Raw genomic sequence first — 23,019 nt, forward strand, 5'->3', positions numbered from 1 at the left:
TTTGGAAATGTTTCATGTGTCTTTTATGACTGTTTAAAAGCCCTTAGGGACAGGCATTGGAAATTAGCAATAGCTATATATGCTGTGATGCTGTACATTGGAGATGTGTTGCACAAATGTCAATGTTTTAGCATCTCTCCCTATTCAAATAAACATGAGAGGAAAAAAGACAATTTCTACATGGACATTGAATCTTAAATCAAATTTACCAAAAGTTAAGAGGAGGTTGGGGTGGAGTACAGGGTGACGGCAGTGACAGGTGACATCTTATACTTGGCCGTATTGTACACCTACATGAATATAATTGGAAATTGCAAATCAGCCATAAGATGAATAAGCCAGTGATTATGAAGCATGATTGAAACAGCTGATGCCAATCAGCTTATGCAAGCACAACGTAATGCTACAGCATGCTCCATTTGCGGGCATTCTTGAATCATCCAAAAGGTACTGTACATTTTTCGTAGATTTTTCTAAAGTGCCTTAACGTTGTTGAACTGCTTCTGTAGTGTAGACAAAACATTCATGTCATGCGGCCACTCACTGTCACATCAATGTATTACACCAAAAAGCCTAGAAAACTGAATCCAGAGGCTATTTGTAACTGCAACATAGGAGCATGATGTACAATAATTACTGATGCTTGATTAATTATGTAATCTACTCACATCGAGCTCCACGAGCTCAGTTGCTGGAAAACACACTGATTTACTTTTCATTTTGTTGAATTGTTGATTTTAATGGAACATTCATAGTTTTCACTTTGTAAATGATAGTGTGTCCTGAGATAACTCCTGTTGTGATTTGACACAATAAATGTAACTGAATTAAATGTATTAATTTGTATATACGTGAGGCTACCATAGAATAGTACACTCTATTAACAGAGACTGGAACTATGACCTTATAAGTGATTGGTATAGAGCCATACAGCCACACCTTTCACATTTCCAAAGTGAATGCTATCAACGCCAAACTTAAGATTCTTGTTTGTCATACCACTCTAAGGTTTTGGACCCAATTTGGCAAAGACTGGCCATTAGGGGGCACTACAAATATGAAAAGTTCATATCTCTTTCGCTCATTTGATTTTTACGAAATTTGGCGGGTACGATCTTAGAGCCACTTCTGAGGCAGATAGAGTGTGGTCTAGACCTACTCTACCTGTAAAGTGTCCTGAGATAACTCCTGTTGTGATTTGACACTATGAATAAAATTTAATCATACTTTTAAGTGTACGATTCCTTTCCATTTAATAGAGACTGAAACTATAACCTTATAAGTGATTTGTTTGGAGACAAACCATACAAACACACCTTTCACATATAAAGGTCATGCGCTTTTATTGTCTCCCTTGAGAGTGTCCTTTACTCCGAAACCTTTATCCAGCACATCGTTTCCTGTCAGAAGTTTGACATTTCTTTTACATCAAGACCAAATATATCCATAGTGATCTAACTTTTTAAAGTCATAACCAACGTATAAGGTCACACCAAGAGCACCACATAAAACTTTGTGAATGGTGAAAGGCATTAAAAGTCGAGCCACCACCGGTCTGGCGCGACATTTTTGCTCAAACGCATCATCAAATGTAACTAAATTGCATGAAATCTTTGCAGAGGAGCACGAGCCATTTTCTCACGGAGGACAGGTCCGCGGGGAGGGAATCAGTTCATTTGAGAGACGCAGATCAAGGAAGGGAACATTTCCCTGCCACATGGGGGACTTAATCAGGACAGCTTTTTGAGGCTGTGATCCATCTCTAGAGGAAGGAGGATAGCAGGGTTTGAATCTTTGATGTTCCTGCCAATGGACTACAGCTGTGTATTTTCCTGGGTAGAAAAATGAACCACTAAGCATGTAATGATACTGGCCTGAGCGGGATATGCAACAGATGTTTTCATAATTTTTTATTTGCTTTAGTGGGATGACTCCGGGTGCAGGCCAAGACCATGGACATTAGCTGTTAAAACGTGGAGTAGAATTTCTCATAAGGTAAACGGTCGTAATCACCTTATCTTCAGCAGACAAATTGAGAATTAGTATTTAAGTATCATATAAACATTACATTACATGTCATTTAGCTGACGCTTTTATCCAAAGTGACTAACATTTGCTATATATGTCAGAGGTCGCATGCCTCTGGAGCAACTAGGGGTTAAGAGTCTTGCTCAGGGACACATTGGTTGATGTATCACAGTGGGAATCGAAACCAGGTCTCTCACACCAAAGGCATGTGTCATATCCCCTGGGCCATCACCACTCCATTTAAACATGTAATAAATGGTTCATAATACACCATAATGTAGTTGTAAGCAGATATAAGTGTTTTTTTTGTTTGTTAACAACTACAACTCCTGCGGGCACCCATGAGTGGAGGCTGGTGTGTGAACAGTTTATGAATGATAGTGACTTTTGGGACTATTTTCAGCTGTGAGAATTCCCAGTAGCAGGATGCCCTATGTGGGATTAAGTCTACAGTGTGTGTTCATGGTAATAAAGCAGCACGTCACCCAGACTAATTCCCAAATGCGTATTAGTCTTGAACCGTTTCATTTTCGATTACCAAGCGGCGTTATCAAAGGGCACGGAGCAAAATTTACTTTTGAATATCTCGTCCAAAAATCAAATGCTATCAATGCAAAGATTCTTGTTTGTCATGATTCTCTAAGGTTTTGGACCTTATTTGGCAAACACTGGCCTTTAGGGGGCGCTACAAATATGAAAAGTTCATATCTCTTTCGCTTATTTGATTTTCATAAAATTTGAAGGGTATAATCTAGAGCCACTTCTCAGGCCACGCCTACAATGTTGTACTGATTGATCAAAATGGATGTGGCCTTTTACACCCACAATCTATTTTTTAATCCACCTCTTATACTAACATGAATTGTTTTTTCAAAAATGTTTCTATATCAGAAATCTGGGTTTCTTCCAACCAAATTTTGTTATTCACTAGTCAAATAAATGACTAATTTTATTGCATTTGCGTGTTTTATTCAATTTTATAGCATTTGAAAAAAAAAATGATAAAAGAATGTTGAAAAAAGTAACAAAAAGATGGAAAAATCAACAAAACTGTTTTAAAACAAAAAAGTGACAAAAAAACTTTGGGGGAAAGCAACAAAAGTGTCGAAAAAGACACCATAATTTTGAATTTCAAATTTTGACCCAGAAAAACAAACAGTTGCGTGGTCGACGGGAAGACAACACAACAACAACCACACGGGCCGTTGGGAGGGACTCACTCGGGAGGTTTGGACCCCGTCATAACTGTTGCAGCTCTAGTATTAAATATCTCTTCACATGAGAAGTTATAATTGCTGACATACACTGTACATTAACAAACACTTCAAATGTCCCTATAGATGCATTCAACAACAATTCAATATATCTTTGTTTGCACTTGTTTGCTTCTCTGTTAAATCACAACATGTCCTCCTCGGATTTTGGTTACTATAAAAAAACAAACAGAAGAAGAAGAGGAATTTGTAAAGTTTAGCTAGCTAGCTAAAATATATCCATAAGCTAACACAAACACATGGATGGCTCTCATTACTACTACTCACATGGAGCTGCTTTCGTTCTGGCGCTTTAACGCGTCACAGAGAAATATAGCTAATTTCTGTGTAACTTTAGCGTCACCTCAGCTGCCATTGTGAACCTGTAGAGTCTCGCAGTACGCACACACCTGGGAAAAGTCAAGATTAGATATACATCTTAAAGAGATGGATGCATTAGCACGTTTTCAACATTTGGCTAGAATTCTTGAACGCGTCCTCTGTGAGCAATCATGGTTTGAGCAATTTACTGCTTCTTGGTTGCATTTAAGCCATTACGATTTCCCAAAAAACATAAGGCAGCGAAGTGTAAAAGGATATTAATAAGTCATAGTCATGTTTCACAATCTGTTAGGACTGGAATGGTAGGCAAAATACTCTAAATGTCAAGCTTTCTCTAGACTAAGTGCTTGCATGCTGCTGTTCAGGAGACCGTTTTTATTATCTCCCTCCCTGTGTGTGTGTGTGTGTGTGTGTGTGTGTGTGTGTGTGTGTGTGTGTGTGTGTGTGTGTGTCATGCGTGCGCTTTCTTGCGTTTGCAGCTCCTCTTTGTTACTCAGTGTTAGAAAACAGGTGGATTTTAACTTACATATTTCACAGTTAATTACAAATATCAGTTTGTCTCTGTGTACATTTTACAACAACTGTCAACATGACATTTACTTGAACAATGACACCTAATGGTTTATGTCTCCCTGTACTATTTTGATGGATGAGACACACTCTGCCGTCTCCAGCTCTGCGGTATAGCATCTCTTCATCTTATTGGCTCATAAGTCATCAAGCTTTTGAAGGACTCTTGCCAGTGCTTTTTATGCCTCTGTGGACTCTGCTGGATTTGAGTTAGTTTGTGAAATATTAATGAATAGTTAGGTTTAAATCCATCTATATAAAGACCCTCACACATAGCACACATAGCGGTGCTCTTTCTCTTTCCTTTTTTGCGTCTGGAGCTTAGCTTAGATGATTGTGATTTGTTAAAAGAAATGCAAACAACCCCTGGCAGTTTTTTCTCCAATCCAGGAGTGTATGTGGCTGGCAATGTGAGAATACTCTAGGTACCTAGCTAGATTTCTTAAATAAAAGCATGGATAAGATTGCAGCTGTATAAATTGTAGTAAATAACTTTTACAAATTACATATTTCTTTGATCAATGTTAAAGACGTAAACTGTTCCTTAAAATGCCATGGATGAGACAGATTATGTAACTTGCTTTGGACACTGGACACTGAACACAGTGCCAGGCTGAATGAATGTAGTGAAAAAATGGCAATTTTTTTTTTTTTTTTTTCTATTTCATGCTGAAGTAACTTCTTGCAGTTTGCACCACATTTTTATAACATCTGTGGCTGGGTTAGCTCAGTTGGTAGAGGTTTACTCCTTGACTCAGTGGCCGTGGGTTCTACTCTGATCTGTGGTCCTTTGCTGCATGTCATTCCCCCTCTCTCTCCCCTTTTGTGTCTTCATCTGTCCTGAGGAAATAAAGGCCTAAAATATTTTTATAACATTTTTCAGGCAAGTTGGAAATATCACTGTGGCCTCAATAGAGTGAAAACTTCTGCGTAAAGTAAGGTTTGTGCCACGAAAATGGCATGAAGTGTCATCAAAGTGCATCACGTCCCAAGTGTTGCAAATTAATATATGATAATGATATGGTAATTATATTATAATCATAGCCAGTTAATTTTCTTCATTTTGTAGCAAGAAATTCATTACATGGCACGGGAAAGTGCAACTTGGCGCCCCAAGGTGCATTTTGTGCACATAATGCATTCCGTGCCATGAAATATACATTTTGTGTTAGGGGAAATGTTGTGCACGAAATGCAACGTGAGACATTTGGTGCTCAATATTAAAGCAACGCGACTCGATCTGAGTAGGGCAGCGTGAAAATAGTGACTTTATAAATGAGGGATGAAGGGAAGAGTTCAGTGTTCATCTCCACACAAAGAGTCTGTGTGTTGCTTTCATGGGCTTTTCCCAAAACAAGTTGAATGTTCTTATTTTGTGGTAATTAGTTTCTCCCTTTGACCCTGTTCTTTATCATATTGTTTCTAAGTAGACTTTGGTCTTTCCCTAGCCAGAGGCCTTCTTACATTAAGAGTGGAAACAAGTAGCCATCCATGCATTATTGTGTTTTTTCCCCCCCCCCATTTTAACCATCTGTTTTAGTTTCATGTACCAGTGCCACATGATTCGGTTTAGTCCCTTTAGTGACCTGGCCTCACACAATTGAGCCCTTTCCTTACATTGTTAGGCATAATGTATTTTTCTGTCAATTCAGACTCTTCCACAGTCACTATCATGTAGTGTACATTCACATGATGATTCAACATAGGATATTTAAATTACAGGTATATTATAAATACATCAACGCTGTTGAGGACTATTTCACTGTGACATCTTACTTTGTATTGATACAAAGTAAGATAACTTACCCTTAACCTGTTACAGCTCTTCTTGGAAGGGTCTCTCAAAATTAAGACAGCTGTAAAAGCTTATAACTGTAGATCATATCATTAAAAAAGATTTTTATGAAAAATACTGCTCAACCAGCAAGTATGTTCTCCTTTCTGAACTACAACAGTCACCCTCAAACATTTTGACATTTAAAAAATATGAATACACTGAAATGTACTCATCTAGACCCTTGCCCACAACTATTTCTTATATATTAGTTTATAGTTCAAGTACATGATCCCAGGCTGGCTTCCCACCTGCTAACAGTGCCAGCTAGCTAGACTATCTGTCCAATCTGAGTTTTCTGTTGCACGACTAAAACTACTTTTGAACGTACACATGTTCCACCAAAACAAGTTCCTTCCCTTCTGTCAGATGCTTAGCACCGCCCAAGAGGATTGTGAAGAAATGCCAATAAACCAGAGCACGTTTTTCTCCCATCCCGGAATGCAGTGTGGACTAGCCAGACCCTCATCCACAGCGCTGTGGAGGAAGCTCTGCGAGACTAATACAAAATGTATCCATTAAACATTTGAAATCCACTTTGTTTTGACACTTGGGGGAGGGGGGACAGGGCTTTTCCGATGCTGCCCCCTCCCTCTGGAATTCTCTCCGTCTGGAACTCTCCCCCCCTGTCATGATTGTGAGTTTTTGTTGGTGGTGTTTCCTGTTTTATTTTGAAGTCCGTTTTCCTCCCTAGTCTTGTGTTTTTCCACCTGTCTGATTGTTCTGCTCTGCCCTGATGTGTTTTACCTGTGGTGTCACCTAGCCCTTGTTAGTCCTCGTTACCTGGTGTATTTAGTCCCTGTTCTGTCTTTGTCTCTTGTCGGTCCTGTTTTCCTGGCCTGCTTGCCTTTTGGGAATATTTTAGTGTGTACCTGCCTGCCAACCTCTGGACACTTTTGTTTGTAAATTTTTGTTCAATAAATTCATTCTAATCTGCATTTGGGTCCTAGCCTTGTCAATCCCTTTGACAGAAATTTGACACCCCCCAACACCTCAGACTTTCCACATCACTTGCTAACTTCAAAACCGCACTGAAAACCCAAGCTGCCTTAAACCTGTAACCAACTTAGTTGTTTCTATCCTGTTTCTATCCTGTTTCTATGCTGTTTCTATCCTGTTTCTATGCTGTTTCTATCCTGATTCTATGCTGTTTTGCTGCACCTTTTTCAAATTTATCTCAAATGTTATGTTTTTATACTCATCTTGCTATTGTTTTTACCTTGTAAAGGGCCTTTGTGTACCTTTTTTGAAGCGCTATATAAAATTCACTTGCCTTTTTGTCTCCTTCAAACACACCAAATAACTCTGTAATTCAGAATATTTCTCTCTCCATATTAACTCAAATAAATCCTTAATATCCTCTTCTGTTTATCTCAACAGTTGATAGAAGTTATTTGTCTCAGACAATTTTTGGCTTGCAGGCGAATTCTAGACACATTGTGCCACAGAAGCTACACTGTCAGTGAGGATCACCGTGTTTCATAGTAAAGACTCCCCCCTGGGATGTCATTACTTTAAACCCTCCCGCAATACATCAATTTCTAATTAACATTTGCATACTAGATCATCGGGGGGTGCTTGAGAGGAGTAGGAGGAAGGGTGCCGAGGACTCGCACGCATACATTTATGCTAATTAATTGAAATAAAAAAAGAGCCTGGAGCTTAAGATAGGGCGGAGCAATGGAATGCTTCAACACCCAATGGGAGGGGCAGGCTGGATGCTCGAGTGCTGTCAGCGACGCCCGGTGCATGCAAAAACACCATCACTCCTGAGAACTCACTGTGGTTGGATGGAGTGTGTGGGATGTATATATATATATATATTCCTGCGTCGGAGGATGCTTGTTTGTGAGTGTATGTTCTATTATGTCCCAGATAGTGTGTGTTACATGTGGGCCAGATCAGGAATATGTCTTGCAGTCACGTCTCACTTACAGCAGTAATACTACCACAAGAAATAATACAATCACACACACCAGGAAATGGACCCACAAATGCTCAACTCAAGTAAGTAGAAGATCAATGGTTTTATTAGAGCACTTATAAAACTTACAGGTAACAGTGTCCAAGTAACAACAGGCAAAGGGAAATCCGAAAAACAAGCAGTAGCCTAGTCAAAAAAATCCAAGGGAATCAGGAACACAGGAAACAGGGAAAACCGCTCGAAGGCTGCACACGGACGGAAAACGGACAACCTCAAACTCAAACTTATAACACAAGACAGGGGGGACAATGAGATGCAGGTGCAACACATAAGGGCGGGGACAGGTAATCACACAGGCGGGAAGGAGGACAAAGAACAGGAAGCCAACAGATCTGAAATGAGAATAGAAGGTAAGTTTTCAAAATAAAACAGGAAATGGAAAACTAACAGAAAACATGAAACAAACTAAAACAAACATTTGACACAGAGACGAGACATGACCTATACGTTTGTACATTCTTTCATGTGTATATTTTATGAATAGTTTTATTCTATCCTTTTTATTATTTCTTGTGTGTGCTGTTTTTGTTTTTTTATATTTGCTGCTGACCCAATTTGGATTCAACTAAATCTAATCTAATAACATTCATATGAACAAGATCTGGCCAATATGCAACCAAGAGGTTTCTGGGTGTGTCTTGGCTTGTTTGGGCCAGTTGTGGCCCATAAGAAACAAATTTAGGGTTTAGAGTGAGTTGTGCCCAGATTGCAGCATGCTGTATGTAGGAGAAATGAAGAGCAAACCTGTCATGTTTGCCATGTGTGCCACGTATAACTATGCCTATAGTATGTAAGCACTTGAGATGAACTTATATTAATGCTTTGTGTCAAACTCAAGGCCCACGTGCAGGGGCGTTTCTAGGACTTGAAGAGGACTCATTAAAATAAACTAACTGCAATGCACGCAGAGCAGATCACAAAAAGCTTGCCCAGTTTGTTAATAGCCGTGTATGTTCATTTTAGCTGCCCAGTTTGTAGATGCTAGCTAGATGTCACAAACATTTGGGCTACTCACAGCTAGCCAGGCAAACGTTTTGTTTCCATTTGTGGTGACACACATGATGCAGGGGGGTCAGGGGGTCCTCCCACAGAAAATGTTGAGCGTTGAACACTTAATTTCCAGCATTCTGGTGAATTGTTATTGACCTTTTTCTGCATCAATTTATGCTGGAAATATCTTTATTTATGTAAAGGGAAAAAAAGATGAAAATTCAAAGTATAAAATTATAATGGAATACCGTATAATGCAGTACGGCTCTCAGGCATTCTGCATTTAGTTCAAATATTTATTCTCCTGTCGATCAATTTTTCTCATTATCTCTGCTGACTGAGTCAGCACACGTAGGCATGATTTACTCTTCCCTCCTCTTGCGTCTTTTGTTAGAGAAGTAACCTCTTTAAGTGTACATGGGGCACTTATTCACCTCATGGATACATTTAGCCCCTGAACAGCTCAGATGTGTTTCAGCAAGATTTCTGCTCATGTTCAAAACGTTCTGCACATTCATTTCTGCACATACACTCTCTGTGAGAGTTGGAGGAGTCGTGATATTCTGAGAAAAATAAAGTTATAATAGTATGAGAATAAAGTCACTATATTTCAGGAAACAATCCACCTGCCCTATAGTCTGCTGTGCATTACGTTATTGCTCCGTTATTGCTCCGTGTGTTTGAGCCTAAACCATAGACTGTAAACGTCACGTCACGGGAACTTCAAACAAAATGTAGCAATATTATTGTGCACAGTATTGCCTACATTTAAAATTACATTCGTGGCTACAGTCAAAACAGTCGGGGCTGAAGCCCCGGCAAAATCAGCTGACGCAGCGTCTGCCCACGGGCCAAAGCCGGCCCCTTGCTGAATTTGATCAGGCCCGCATATCAATTTAGATTCACAATACATTTCGGCCCACCTAGTATTTGTCGCTTTTTCTGAAGATTTTGATACTGAAGTGTACTTTGAACCTGCTGGTTGAACTTGTGTTTTGAATGTTTTCCTAGTAAGATGTAAGATAAGCAAGTCAGGCAAGATATGTCTGAGATTTCTGCTTTCACCTCAATACAATGGAGTTGGAACATCGGATTTTTATTAAAAGGCCACTATCAGCTCAATATATCAGTGTACCTTAGAGTAAGTGTATGTGTGTGCTCATTTCTGTATTTTTATGTGATATATGTGTTTGTTTGTGCTCTGGAGATGTTTCTATGGTGGGAGTGAGGATTTGTGTTCATACTAGCCAGCCTGAAGTCTTTTCTCAATTTATCTTACAGCTGAAGATTAAGCTAATTTTAATGAATACTTATGCCTACCAGACACAAGAAGACTTTGATCAGACTTTGAAAAGACTAAAATCTGACATCTCACATCCAAAGACAATCATCTCACATCTAATGTTCAAGACATAATACAATCATACTACAACTACAACGTCATTAAAGTCCAGTCAACAGCATTCAGCTGATAAACAGGCAGGCTCAGGCTGATCCATAATCCCTCCCCTCAGTTACATCTTTGGAAACACATTTTTCACCAGTGCAGCAAGATAATTTAACTGATAATATCTTGAAATAAACTTGGAGATGGATCTATGGCAGCATAATTTGACTGCTTGTACAATCTGCTGTGTACAGTAAGTTATTATGTGCAAGGAAGTGTGTGTGTGTGTGTGTGTGTGTGTGGGGAGATGACAAGACAAGTAAGGTGTCATGACTTTGCTCCAGGCCAAAGGTCTACTGAAACAGACGCGCAACGTCTTCCTCAAGTGTTGTTGCCTCATCTGAGTATAAATAGTAGTTTGGAGCAAAGCGGCTGATGCATTTCTACTTTGCATGCAGATGCGCTAATGCAAGCAATTTCAAATCTAGAATTGCACACAAGGCAAACACATACTGATGCTGGTTGGTTAGTGTTAGACAAACAACCCAAACTCGTCAATGATAACAGCAGATAGCTACATACACTAGGGCTGTGAACCTGCAAGCTATTTTTGCAGCAGTGTGAATCAGCCTGCATACCACACACAGCAGCCAGGTGTTTGCAGCGATAAAACTCCCTGCCTAGCACCAACATAGTGACTAACAGGTGAACATAGTTTAGCAGCTTAAAGGTGCCCTGTCTAGGTTTCTTATAGAAACAAGTGTTACTGTAAGATGCATGTAAATTGTTGCGCCCAACACTGTTGAAATGTACAGCTACTGTATATTTGAAAATGTCGAAAATAGCGGCAAAAATGTTGAAAAAAGCACCAAGACTTTCGGAAAAACTAGGCAGGCAAAAAGTTATTGTGAACCTGAATTGATATGTGGGCCGGGTCAAAGTTTGCGAGGGGCCAGATTTGGCCCGTGGGCCTTGACTTTGACATATGTGTATTAGAGGGTAGAAATAAATGGCCTATATTGTCCTATGGTTGCAGAGGACTTGTTGATCAGGTGCCCAGAAACACAACTCCAAATGAATTGTAATTTTGCGCTATGTCTGCTGGATGTGTAAATAAATAAATGTCCACTGACCCTGAATTGCCGAAAAATCAATAAATGCTGCGTTAAATAATGCAGTGCATAATCTCATTCATAATAAACACACTTTGCTGATACCCACAACTTCGATTGTTATTGCTCTCAGCAAACTAGGCAAACCACATACACATATCTTAAATAATATTCTAATACCACTTCAAGCATTTTGTAAGTCCAAAGACTGATAGAGACAAATCATATGCTAATGTTTTCTTGCAACAACATCTACATGATTAAAGAAAAACCTCCTTGGGTTCTGCTACAAATCAGAAATCCTTCCTATTCCTGCTGCATACTATCAATCATTTTAATAAGGCAACCGTATCAAGGGTCAAAATATACACCATTCCTTGGCCATGATTGTCAGCTGACCATGTTTAAGGTCACATAGAACAAGAACAATACATTCCCAAGAATAGTCCACAGTAATTGACGTTTGGAAAATAAATATATCAGTATACCTCTGTTTCACAGTACTGGCACATGCAGTTCAAGGACAACAGGACCTTTTTCGTAATAATGCTCCTAAAAATGATTCACCCCCTTGTAGTATGATGAATCTACTCTCCCTTCAGGATGCAATTACATGTTGTGTGTCAAGTTGAGGCAGAGTAATACACTCTGATTATCAAGCAATGCACCGAATCTTTGACTATCTCCAAGGAATGCTAATCACTCTTCTATTGGATTTCCCTGTGACGCCTGCCATTAATCCTCACCGCGTTCTCGTGTGATGAAATTGCGGCACTCCTTTGAACGTAATTAACTCCCATGATCGCTTTTGAACTTCACTGCATCGAGTGCTCTGATAGAGAGAAATTACACCAGGCTATTGCGAGTATTTAATGGACCCACGAGTGTCAATTAATGTAGAGAAGCTTTTCATTGCGCTTTCTTTTCATGTCCACTAGCCCAGGTTTTTTAATAAAAAGCACTTATCCTTAGCCTCAGCTTTTGAAATGAACAGCCTTCCAAAGCATTACAATAAGCCACGTCCTGTTGTGATTAGCCTGAGGGTACTGGACCTCCATCACTGGGACTTTAGACCCAACTCTGCTTCTGGTTTGGATTGACTGCTTCAGCCAAGGATTTGGTAGATATGAACAAGTAGTACATGTCTATCAAGTTAGACCACTGCTGATATTCTGGCCTTAAACCAAGATGTATGTGTAGAAAATCTGTTATGCAGTATCAAAATCAGTTGTAGGATAACTTTATGGTGTCTACTGCAATGCAATCTGAAGAAACACAAATTAGGAACTCTGTTTCAATTTCATAACTGTATTTTTCAACATTTTGGTATCTGCACCAAAGAATACATATTTGTCTGTGTTACTAACTGGCTGTAAAGCCCAATCTCATCATGCATTACATTTTACAGTGTTCAAAGTTTGAGGGAAACTAGCCCTCGGGCCTGGTGAAATATTACATCATGTCTGTCACATCATATGGATACGACTATAAAGATACAATGTGCCTGTTCCCAGCATTAGCATTAGAACACTTTGCGATGGTTAGCTTGTTACCTGTGATGATATATGCTAAATTTAACGTCTCTTTCACATTAGCAAGTGACTGATGAAGTTCTGCCACTGTTTACAAAGTTATTGAAAGCAAAACTAATGACAAAAGACACAACTCCGGGAGGACTTGGTGTCGCTATCATCAATGCATTTTTTGACATGTGAGTACGCACACATGAGGCATAGCGGCATGCGTTACGTTGCACATTACGGCAAAGGGGAAGGGACATGCAGCTCGTCTTACGTTTCCCCAACGTATATGCGCCAATAAAAGAAAATAGAAATACATGAATACATTTAGATTTAAAAAGCAATAATTGCATGAAAACATGTCGTTAACGAGTCTCGAAGCTCGAGTCCGAGTCAAGTCTGAAGTCTTTTGGGTCAAGTCGCAAGTCAAGTCTGAAATCAGCTGTTTGTGCAACTTAAGTGTGACTCGAATCCCCATCTCTGATTACTGGTGCCAATTTTCACACACGCTGTTGTGTTCTGTGCACTCTAGTGGGATGGGACTCGTTGGTCTCTAGGAGGACCAGGCATTGGTTGATGTTTGTTTATAAGGCTATAATGCATAAGCTTCCTAACAACCTTAGTGGACAATTAAATTGGAAAATTGGCGGTTATCAAACTCAAAGATTCGTTGGTTCTGGAGGTTCCTCGGGCTCATTCAGAGTTGGCCAAAACTGCGTTTATATACAATGCCTCTTTTACTTGGAATGAGTTTCAAAAGGAACTGAAGCTAGACGTCTTGGTTTCTACTTGGCAATTTAAAGCCATGCTTAATGAACAAATTGGTGTTGAATGTAATTATTTGTAATTGTGTTGGGTTTCTATATTTTTTTTTGAACGATGCTGTACACAGGACTCAGCTGTGAAAGAGACCTGTGTCTCAGTCTGATCTTTCCCTGTTAAATAAAGGTGGGGGAAAAAAATACAAATGTTCTCACTTGACCCGTCCACTCGATTCTAGACACCCTCGTTGAAAGTGGTGATGATTATTTTTATAATAGAGCCATACTATTCAGTGACCCTCTGCCTACTTTCATGGCATGGACTCATCCATTCTCACCTGACTTCACTCACTCCTAATCAGGGTCTATACCCACCTGACATCAATCACTCCTAATCATGGCCTCATCATGGCCAATCATGGCCTCATACGCAATAAGTCCCACCCATTTCCTTTTTTCTGGCTGGCACCAACATGAAGCAGCATGTGAGGGCCCTCTCTCCCCACGGTTCAGAGACAAAAACCTATGGTTGTGTGTGATGAAGTGATTTTACTGTTTTTTTCATGTTTTGTTACTTTAATGTTTATCTGTAAATTGGCTGTGATTTAATGCTTGACCAGTGTATATCAATGCTATAATTGTCTTGCCTGCTTGCCTTGAGATTACAGAAATGTATGTAAGTGTGTAGGTTCACAGTGCACATGATTTGTTAATTGTATCTTTTAAGGAAGTACAAGTATCCGCATAACCTGATTTAGTTAAATTTCATATGTAATTGTCAAAAAAATGTTTCTCTTATGTAGTGCGCTACAATTTCAGCAGTGGTAGGCCTATCGCTCACCCCCTTGGGTTAGAGTACTCGTATATATTGTTTGTTAGGTACTTAATTGTAAAGTTTGTTGATGTTACATATACTAACGGTATTATAATTTGTGTATTTTCTGTTTATTATTAATAGAGAAACAATAACAATCAAGCCTGCCGTTATCTGCTTTTGCCCTGAATGTGTGCAAAGTAAAAAAAATAGTTTAGAAATATTAATAGAAATAATTAAACGGAAACATCAGTTGTCCCTCCTACATTCATGCCGATGTACCATGGTGATGCTCAAACTCCTGTGACCCAATCCCAGAGATGGATTCTACAGTAGTGGTTGAGTAACTTGACTATAGAAAGGGACCCTGCCTGTGACCAGTGGACATCCTCAGAAGTCAAAGGTGGAGTGGAGACCACAGCTGGACCACGCTTGAACGTGTGGAGGGTTAGATTTTTTTCTTCATGTTGGTTAACATCTACTGTAGTCTGGTTTACCATATGCATATTGCTGGGATAAAGCCTGACATGTTGGGCATTCTCTTCTCCTTCCACTCTTCTCTCTCCGTTATCTATATTATGCAAGAGCACCACTGCTGTAACCAGAGCTTAGCACCGCCCAAGACGATTGTGATTGGTTTAAAGTAATGCAAACTAGAGCTGCCCGTTATGAGGAAAATCTCTAATTGTGATAATTTTGACTGATATTGTGATATGATTCACGATATTGGATAACCTGGAAATCCAGACCCAAATCCGAAAGATTCAGGGTTTGGCAATGAGTAATGAAAATCGAGGGGCGGCACCAAGCATGCATTTGAAAATCTCACTGCACACATTGGATAACACTACGACAAATCATAACCACCCGTGGGTTTTCGCTAAGCCCCATACTCTTAGCTACCAGGGGAGCTAACTGGTAGAATAAACTCTTGCCGTATCCGGTCTGCAAAAGAGCAAAAACGTCCTTCTTCCAAAGGAACGATGGGAGCGCCGTCTTCTGTTCCTCTTTTAGATAAAAAGCAGAGTCTAACTCGTTCATTGTAGCGGCCAAAGCCGTTTCAAACAGCTGGTGTTCATCCGTAGCCGTCTTGCAATGTTTACTAATGACTTCGACGTCGCAGCGCTGTCGTCATCTGTTTAGCTCGCCTCTGGCCCGCCTATATCAGATACACCGATGTGATTGGCGCAGCTCGGCTACAAGGGCATAGTTAATGAGCATCATTACTGAAATCATTACAGTGACTCGATGAGCTTATTCAAATTGTGCTCTTGTGAGAACTCTGGATTTCCAGGGTAAATATCGGAGGGAATGATAATTTTTGTATCACTTTCATTGAAAAATATTCAAATTTAAAATGAATGTGATTTTTTTTATTTTTTTTTAATCTGTACCAAACAAATAATAATTTTCTTTAGTCTGTAGGATAGGATTTGTAGGCCGGGACATCTCTGTAGCACCACAATACTTAAAGAGCTCACATTATGCTCATTTTCAGGTCCATAATTGTATTTAGAGGTTGTACCAGAATAGGTTTACATGGTTTAATTTTTAAATGAATGGGAGGCTATTTAACAACTGATCTCTCCTTGTTAAATATAATTTCAGCTTCTTTTTTTAATGTGTGTTCTTGTGATATTCACAAAGTGTATAGACAGCCCCTTGCTGAGTGCTGAATGGAGGTTTTGTACTGGAAACTCCTCATACCTAAACTACGCAGTAGGTCTTGGGAATGGAAGTTCATTATTGACCTTGGTTAACAGTATGCGCAACATAATAATCACACCCCAAAGGTCCATTTAGCTCTTTCTGAACTTTTATTTTTGATGACATGCCTGTAGGGAAAGGGAAGTCCCATCCCTTTGTACACCCATTCATTCATCTTAACTTCCTCTCTGGAACTCTTTGCCGGGCTACAAGAATGCCCAATGACTTTGGCACTGCATGTAAACATGGGGTGCTGTAAGCAGTTAGGTAACACAACCAGTGTTCTTGTTTTTCTGGACAGTTCAGTTTTTGTATCAAGACACTGCTACAAGTGCACTCAGAATGATCAAACAGGTGAGTTGGGTGCAGGGGCGTAGATGTAATTTCCAAGTAGCCTACATTTAATTTATGATTAATGGAGACACTGACATTTCCATAAATCGTTCCAAACTGTTTTTAGTGTTGGGAGGGGGGCATGCCCCCACGGAGACATTTTTAGCGGTAATAGCCAAATTTGGTGCCCTCTGCCACTATTCCATCATATACACTGATCTTAATTATTGCATATTTGAATGAGTTTTCCTGCCTATATTTTTTACATATATCTTTACTATATATTTTATTATTACCTATATCTGTCTGAGTCGATCAATAAACTGACACAACCTGAGTAACGTGCACTTTGCCAACTAATGATGCGTTCAAATCATCTCAGACATGTAAAGCGTGACTTATGTTTCTGGGGAGGCTCCACACAAGAGCTTTCTCCGTAGCCTACGTAAGTGGCCTGAAGTTTGTATTTGTGTGTTGGTGTGTGCGTCGATCGAAGAGCTTCGGAGCGTGTAGTGATTCTAGAGTCCTAGTGAGAGAACCAAAGTGTCTCCCCTGTTCTTTCTGACCACGGTGGGAGATCTGGAGCAGGAGAAGTTAGCCCTCTCCTTGATCTTAGTTGTTGATGGAGAAGGAGAACCAGGAGATGAGTCGGGGGGAAAATGTAACGCTGCCAAGCGATGTGCGTTGCGGCGACGTGTAGTTACATTTTTCAGGAAGTGCACATCAGGCTATGGCGTAGGTTTGTGTCTATGTACGTACTCACGGCATTGATTTTTAGGCAGAAGCATAAATCACGCTTGGGGACAGAGGGCACTGACATGGAAAGTGCTGGGGACATGTCCCCCTGCGTACCCCGTGTCTGCTACGCCCTTGGTAGCGTAGGAGGGTAAAAGGAACTAATGGGATACAGCATAAGGTTGTCCTACAACAGGTCCACTCATCAACCTCCGAATGACCTATAGTCAGCACATTTCACATCTGCAAACGTGCTGTCAACTTTGTGTCCGTTTTTATTTATGGCTCCGGTGACGAGCACTGACATCACAGCATCTGGCTGAACAATTATTCCCACAACACCCAAACACCCAGGGGAGCACGAGATTATGTCCCCGCCCCCCCCCGGGAACACTGCAGCACACAGCTCTCTGATTCAATGTCTCCAGATGGAAGCAAGGTGCTGGAAACACAGCATGGCAGCACATGACAAATGACATGTTGGTGTTTTTTTATAAGAAAGGTTTAATAAGAAATTCTCTCCTTTGGTGTCAGTGTTAACATTTAGCTGGAACAGACTAGGGCCCTTCATTGGAATCGATTTAGTTTTTTTTCCTCAGCTCTGTAGTATTACATCCACTCACTTCTGGGACATTACACTACACTGCTGGTCACCTTGCACTTCTGAGCAATTAGGCATGAAAGTGAAGTAAGTTTGAGCTCAAAAGCTGCTCCAAGGCACCTGTCAATCAAGGAGAGTGTTATTGCTTCGCTTTTCCAGCCTCGATTTCTGTTGCCAGGTATGTGCAGCCCTGTGGTTGCAAATCCTTATTTTTTTTATTTTTTTACCCCGAGGCTAATAAAACCCATCTTACTATAGTCACAGTGACTATGTTTACAAGCACATAATATTCTGGTTTTTGCCCTTATTCCGTGAATGATGATTAGCCATGGCTAATGAAAGTGAATCCACTAATATTCCTGTTTACATGTAGCCATCCCATCCATCCATCCATCTTCGTCCGCTTATCCGGTATCGGGTCGCGGGGGGAGCAGCTCCAGCAGGGGACCCCAAACTTCCCTTTCCCGAGCAACATTAACCAGCTCCGACTGGGGGATCCCGAGGCGTTCCCAGGCCAGGTTGGAGATATAATCCCTCCACCTAGTCCTGGGTCTTCCCCGAGGCCTCCTCCCAGCTGGACGTGTCTGGAACACCTCCCTAGGGAGGCGCCCAGGGGGCATCCTTACCAGATGCCCGAACCACCTCAACTGGCTCCTTTCGACGCAAAGGAGCAGCGGCTCTACTCCGAGCTCCTCACGGATGACTGAGCTTCTCACCCTATCTCTAAGGGAGACGCCAGCCACCCTCCTGAGGAAACCCATTTCGGCCGCTTGTACCCTGGATCTCGTTCTTTCGGTCATGACCCAGCCTTCATGACCATAGGTGAGGGTAGGAACGAAAACTGACCGGTAGATCGAGAGCTTTGCCTTCTGGCAAAGCTCTGCAACCCCTCCCCACCCCGACTACGCCTCGATATCCTGTCCATAAATATTACAAACAGGATTGGTGACAAAGCGCAGCCCTGGCGGAGGCCAACCCTCACCTGAAACGAGTCTGACTTACTACCGAGAACCCGGACACAGCTCTCACTTTGGTCATACAGAGATTGGATGGCCCTGAGTAGAGACCCCCTCACCCCATACTCCCGCAGCACCTCCCACAGTATCTCCCAGGGGACCCGGTCATACGCCTTCTCCAAATCCACAAAACACATGTAGACAGGTTGGGCATACTCCCAGGCTCCCTCCAGGATCCTTGCGAGAGTGAAGAGCTGGTCCGTTGTTCCATGACCAGGACGGAATCCGCATTGTTCCTCCTCAACCCGAGGTTCGACTATCGGCCGAACCCTCCTTTCCAGCACCTTGGAGTAGACTTTACCAGGGAGGCTGAGAAGTGTGATACCCCTATAATTGGCACACACCCTCTGGTCCCCCTTTTTAAAAAGGGGAACCACCACCCCAGTCTGCCACTCCTTTGGCACCGTCCCAGACTTCCACGCAATGTTGAAGAGGCGTGTCAACCAGGACAGCCCCTCCACACCCAGAGCCTTGAGCATTTCTGGACGGATCTAATCAATCCCGGGGCTTTGCCACTGTGTAGTTGTTTGACTACATCAGTGACTTCCGCCTGGGAAATCGACGACAATCCCCGTTATCCTCCAGCTCTGCCTCTAACATAGAGGCGTATTAGTCGGATTCAGGAGTTCCTCAAAGTGCTCCTTCCACCGCCCTATTACCTTCTCAGTTGAGGTCAACAGTGTCCCATCCTTACTGTACACAGCTTGGATGGTTCCCCTTCCCCCTCCTGAGGTGGCGAACAGTTTTCCAGAAGCACTTTGGTGCCGACCGAAAGTCCTTCTCCATGTCTTCTCCAAACTTCTCCCACACCCGCTGCTTTGTCTCTTTCACGGCAGAGGCTGCAGCCCTTCGGGCCCGCCGGTACCCTGCAACTGCCTCCGAGTCCTCCGGGATAACATATCCCGGAAAGACTCCTTCTTCAGTCGGACGGCTTCCCTGACCACCGGTGTCCACCACGGTGTTCGTGGGTTACCGCCCCTTGAGGCACCTAAGACCCTAAGACCACAGCTCCTCGCCGCAGCTTCAGCAATGGAAACTTTGAACATTGTCCACTCGGGTTCAATGCCCCCAGCCTCCACAGGGATGCACGAAAAGCTCCCCGGAGGTGTGAGTTGAAAGTCTGTCGGACAGGGGCCTCCTCCAGACGTTCCCAATTTACCCGCACTACACGTTTGGGCTTACCAGGTCTGTCCAGAGTCTTCCCCACCCCTGACCCAACTCACCACCAGATGGTGATCGGTTGACAGCTCTGCCCCTCTCTTCACCCAGTGTCCAAAACATACGGCCTCAGATCAGATGAAACGATTATGAAATCGATCATTGACCTTCGGCCTAGGGTGCTCTGGTACCAGGTACACTTATGAGCATCCCTATGTTCGAACATGGTGTTCGTTATAGACAATCCATGACTAGCACAGAAGTCCAACAACAAACAACCACTCTGGTTTAGATCAGGGAGGCTGTTCCTCCCAATCACGCCTCTCCAGGTGTCTCCATCATTGCCCACGTGTGCGTTGAAGTCCCCCAGCAGAACAATGGAGTCCCCCACTGGCGCCCCATGCAGGACTCCAGTCAAGGTCTCCAAGAAGGCCGAATACTCCAAACTCCTGTTTGGTGCATATGCACAAACAACAGTCAGAGTTTTCCACCCCACAACCCGCAGGCGTAGGGAGGCGACCCTCTCGTCCACCGGGGTAAACTCCAACACAGCGGCGCTCAGCCCGGGGCTTGTGAGTATCCCCACACCCGCCCGGCGCCTCACACCCTGGGCAACTCCGGAGAAGAAAAGAGTCCAACCCCTATCCAGGAGTACGGTTCCAGAACCGAGACTGTGCGTAGAGGTAAGCCTCACCAGATCTAACCGGTAGCGCTCCACCTCCCGCACCAGTTCCGGCTCCTTCCCCACAGAGAGGTGACGTTCCACGTCCCCAGAGCCAGCGTCTGCCGCCCGGGTCTGGTCTGTCGAGGCCCCTGACCTTCACTGCCACCCATGTGGCATCGCACCTGACCCCAACGGTTCCTCCCACAGGTGGTGGGCCCATGGGCTGGAGAGATGGGAGCCACGTAGCTTGTTCGGGCTGTGCCCGGCCGGGCTCCGTGGCAAACCCGGCCACCAGGCGCTCGCCGACGAGCCCGCCGTCTGGGCCTGGCTCCAGACGGGGGCCCCGGGCTTCCTCCGGGCAGGGTCACTCCATCTCTACCTTGCTTATTCATTGGGGTTTTTGAACCATTCTTTGTCTGGCCCCTCACCTGAGACCACTTTGCCTTGGGAGACCCTACCAGGAGCACAAAGCTCCAGACAACACAGCCCTCAGGTTCACAGAGACACACAAACCTCTCCACCACAATAAGGTGATGGTTCACGGAGTATCATGTAGCCGTGTAATACAATTTATTTTTCAAGTTTTCCAGCAGTGGAGGACCTGTTAGACGGTGCGAACACATGCTCCCTCTTTCATTCCTTCAAACAGCTTCTGGAAAAGGTCGGGATAGCGATGTGTACACATATCCAAAAACCTGTTGATATCCAAGTCTTGGAAAATGTTTAAAAGTAGCGGTATTTCTCTTTCTTATCGGGTCTGGAGCCTTGTAGACTGTTGGCTGGTTGGTTTGTTTACAGCAACACACAGAGCTGACCATAAGAGGCAAGAGGTCGTAAACTGGCCACAAACTAAGTGAAAACCCCGATTTGAGACCCGATAATACCGGCATATCCATCGTTTCCTACAGTTTTTCTCAATAGTTTACATATTTTCTGAAAGCATGCCCTCAAACTCAATATCAAAAAAAAAAAAAAAAAAAAAAAAAAACCCATCAATTCTCCTGCAAAATGAAACTTTACATTCAATATTATTTCTTCTCAAAATGGTATTTTGTTTTCAAATGACACACAAACCATCATATGAATAGACATTTATTAGAACCAGTTGAACACTGATGATGTGCTCAATGTAAAACACTATGATAATGGAAAACACTTGTTCTCCATTCATCATAATTACTTAGGCCTTTTTTTGTTCAGTGTTACACTTACTACAGACAGTACATAAGTGTGTTGTAAAATATTTGAGAATATGGTTTTTATACTCAAACGCACAAATACACAACAAATATATTTCCACAAAAACACAAACAGTGTATATCTCAACCAACACAAAGTTGCACATACAGTGGTCTACATACAAAACAGATTAATGGACTGTATACAGTTAACAGTAAAAAAAAAAAAAAAAAAAAACATACTCTTCTGTTTGGGTCTGGCCACAGCACCTCATCCTCATGATTCTTCCACAGCTTGGAGAATGGGTATACGTGGATTTAGGTCATACGCTTTCCATCTCCAGGCAGAAAAAAAAAAAAAAAATCCTCAATAGGAATGGAGAATATGGAGAGAGATAAACTAAAGTGTGGGTGGGCTGTGAACCAGTTACGACCCAGAGCAGCCTGGTGGAAACTTAACGTTGTCCCAAATGACAACGAACCTGAGCTGCTCTGGGCCGTCCATCTGATCTGGTGGAATGAGTACGTTGGGTAGTGTGTCCAGGAATGGGATCAGATGGGCAGTGTTGTAGGGGCCAAGGGTAGCATGGTGATGGATGGTGGGTAGCAGGCAGGAGAATGTTAGAGATGGAATATTTATATAAACCAAGAGTCCAAAATCCAAAAAGCCAACAGGCAAAACAAAAGTCAGAAGAGAACAAAAAGAACTGAATAACAAAAACAAAAGGAAAACCAGAAACAGAAACCACTGACCAAAACTCACGGACGAGAAGACAGACCTAAACACGGTTGGGTACACACACAAAATGATCTGACAAAGGACAAGGGGAAACACAAAGACTAAATACACAGACTAATGAGAAAACACAAGACAGGTGACACAAGGGCTGGGAAACAGGTGAAACACATTAGGCTGGGCAAAGCAATCAAAAAAAGGAGGGAAGTAAATTGGACAAGACAGAAAACCAGAGACCACACCAAAACCATAACACTCTCCGCGCTGGCCAGGGACAACAATGGCACGCTGGCCGA

This window comes from Perca flavescens, chromosome 12, assembly GCF_004354835.1.
Source record: "Perca flavescens isolate YP-PL-M2 chromosome 12, PFLA_1.0, whole genome shotgun sequence".
Taxonomy (NCBI): domain Eukaryota; kingdom Metazoa; phylum Chordata; class Actinopteri; order Perciformes; family Percidae; genus Perca; species Perca flavescens.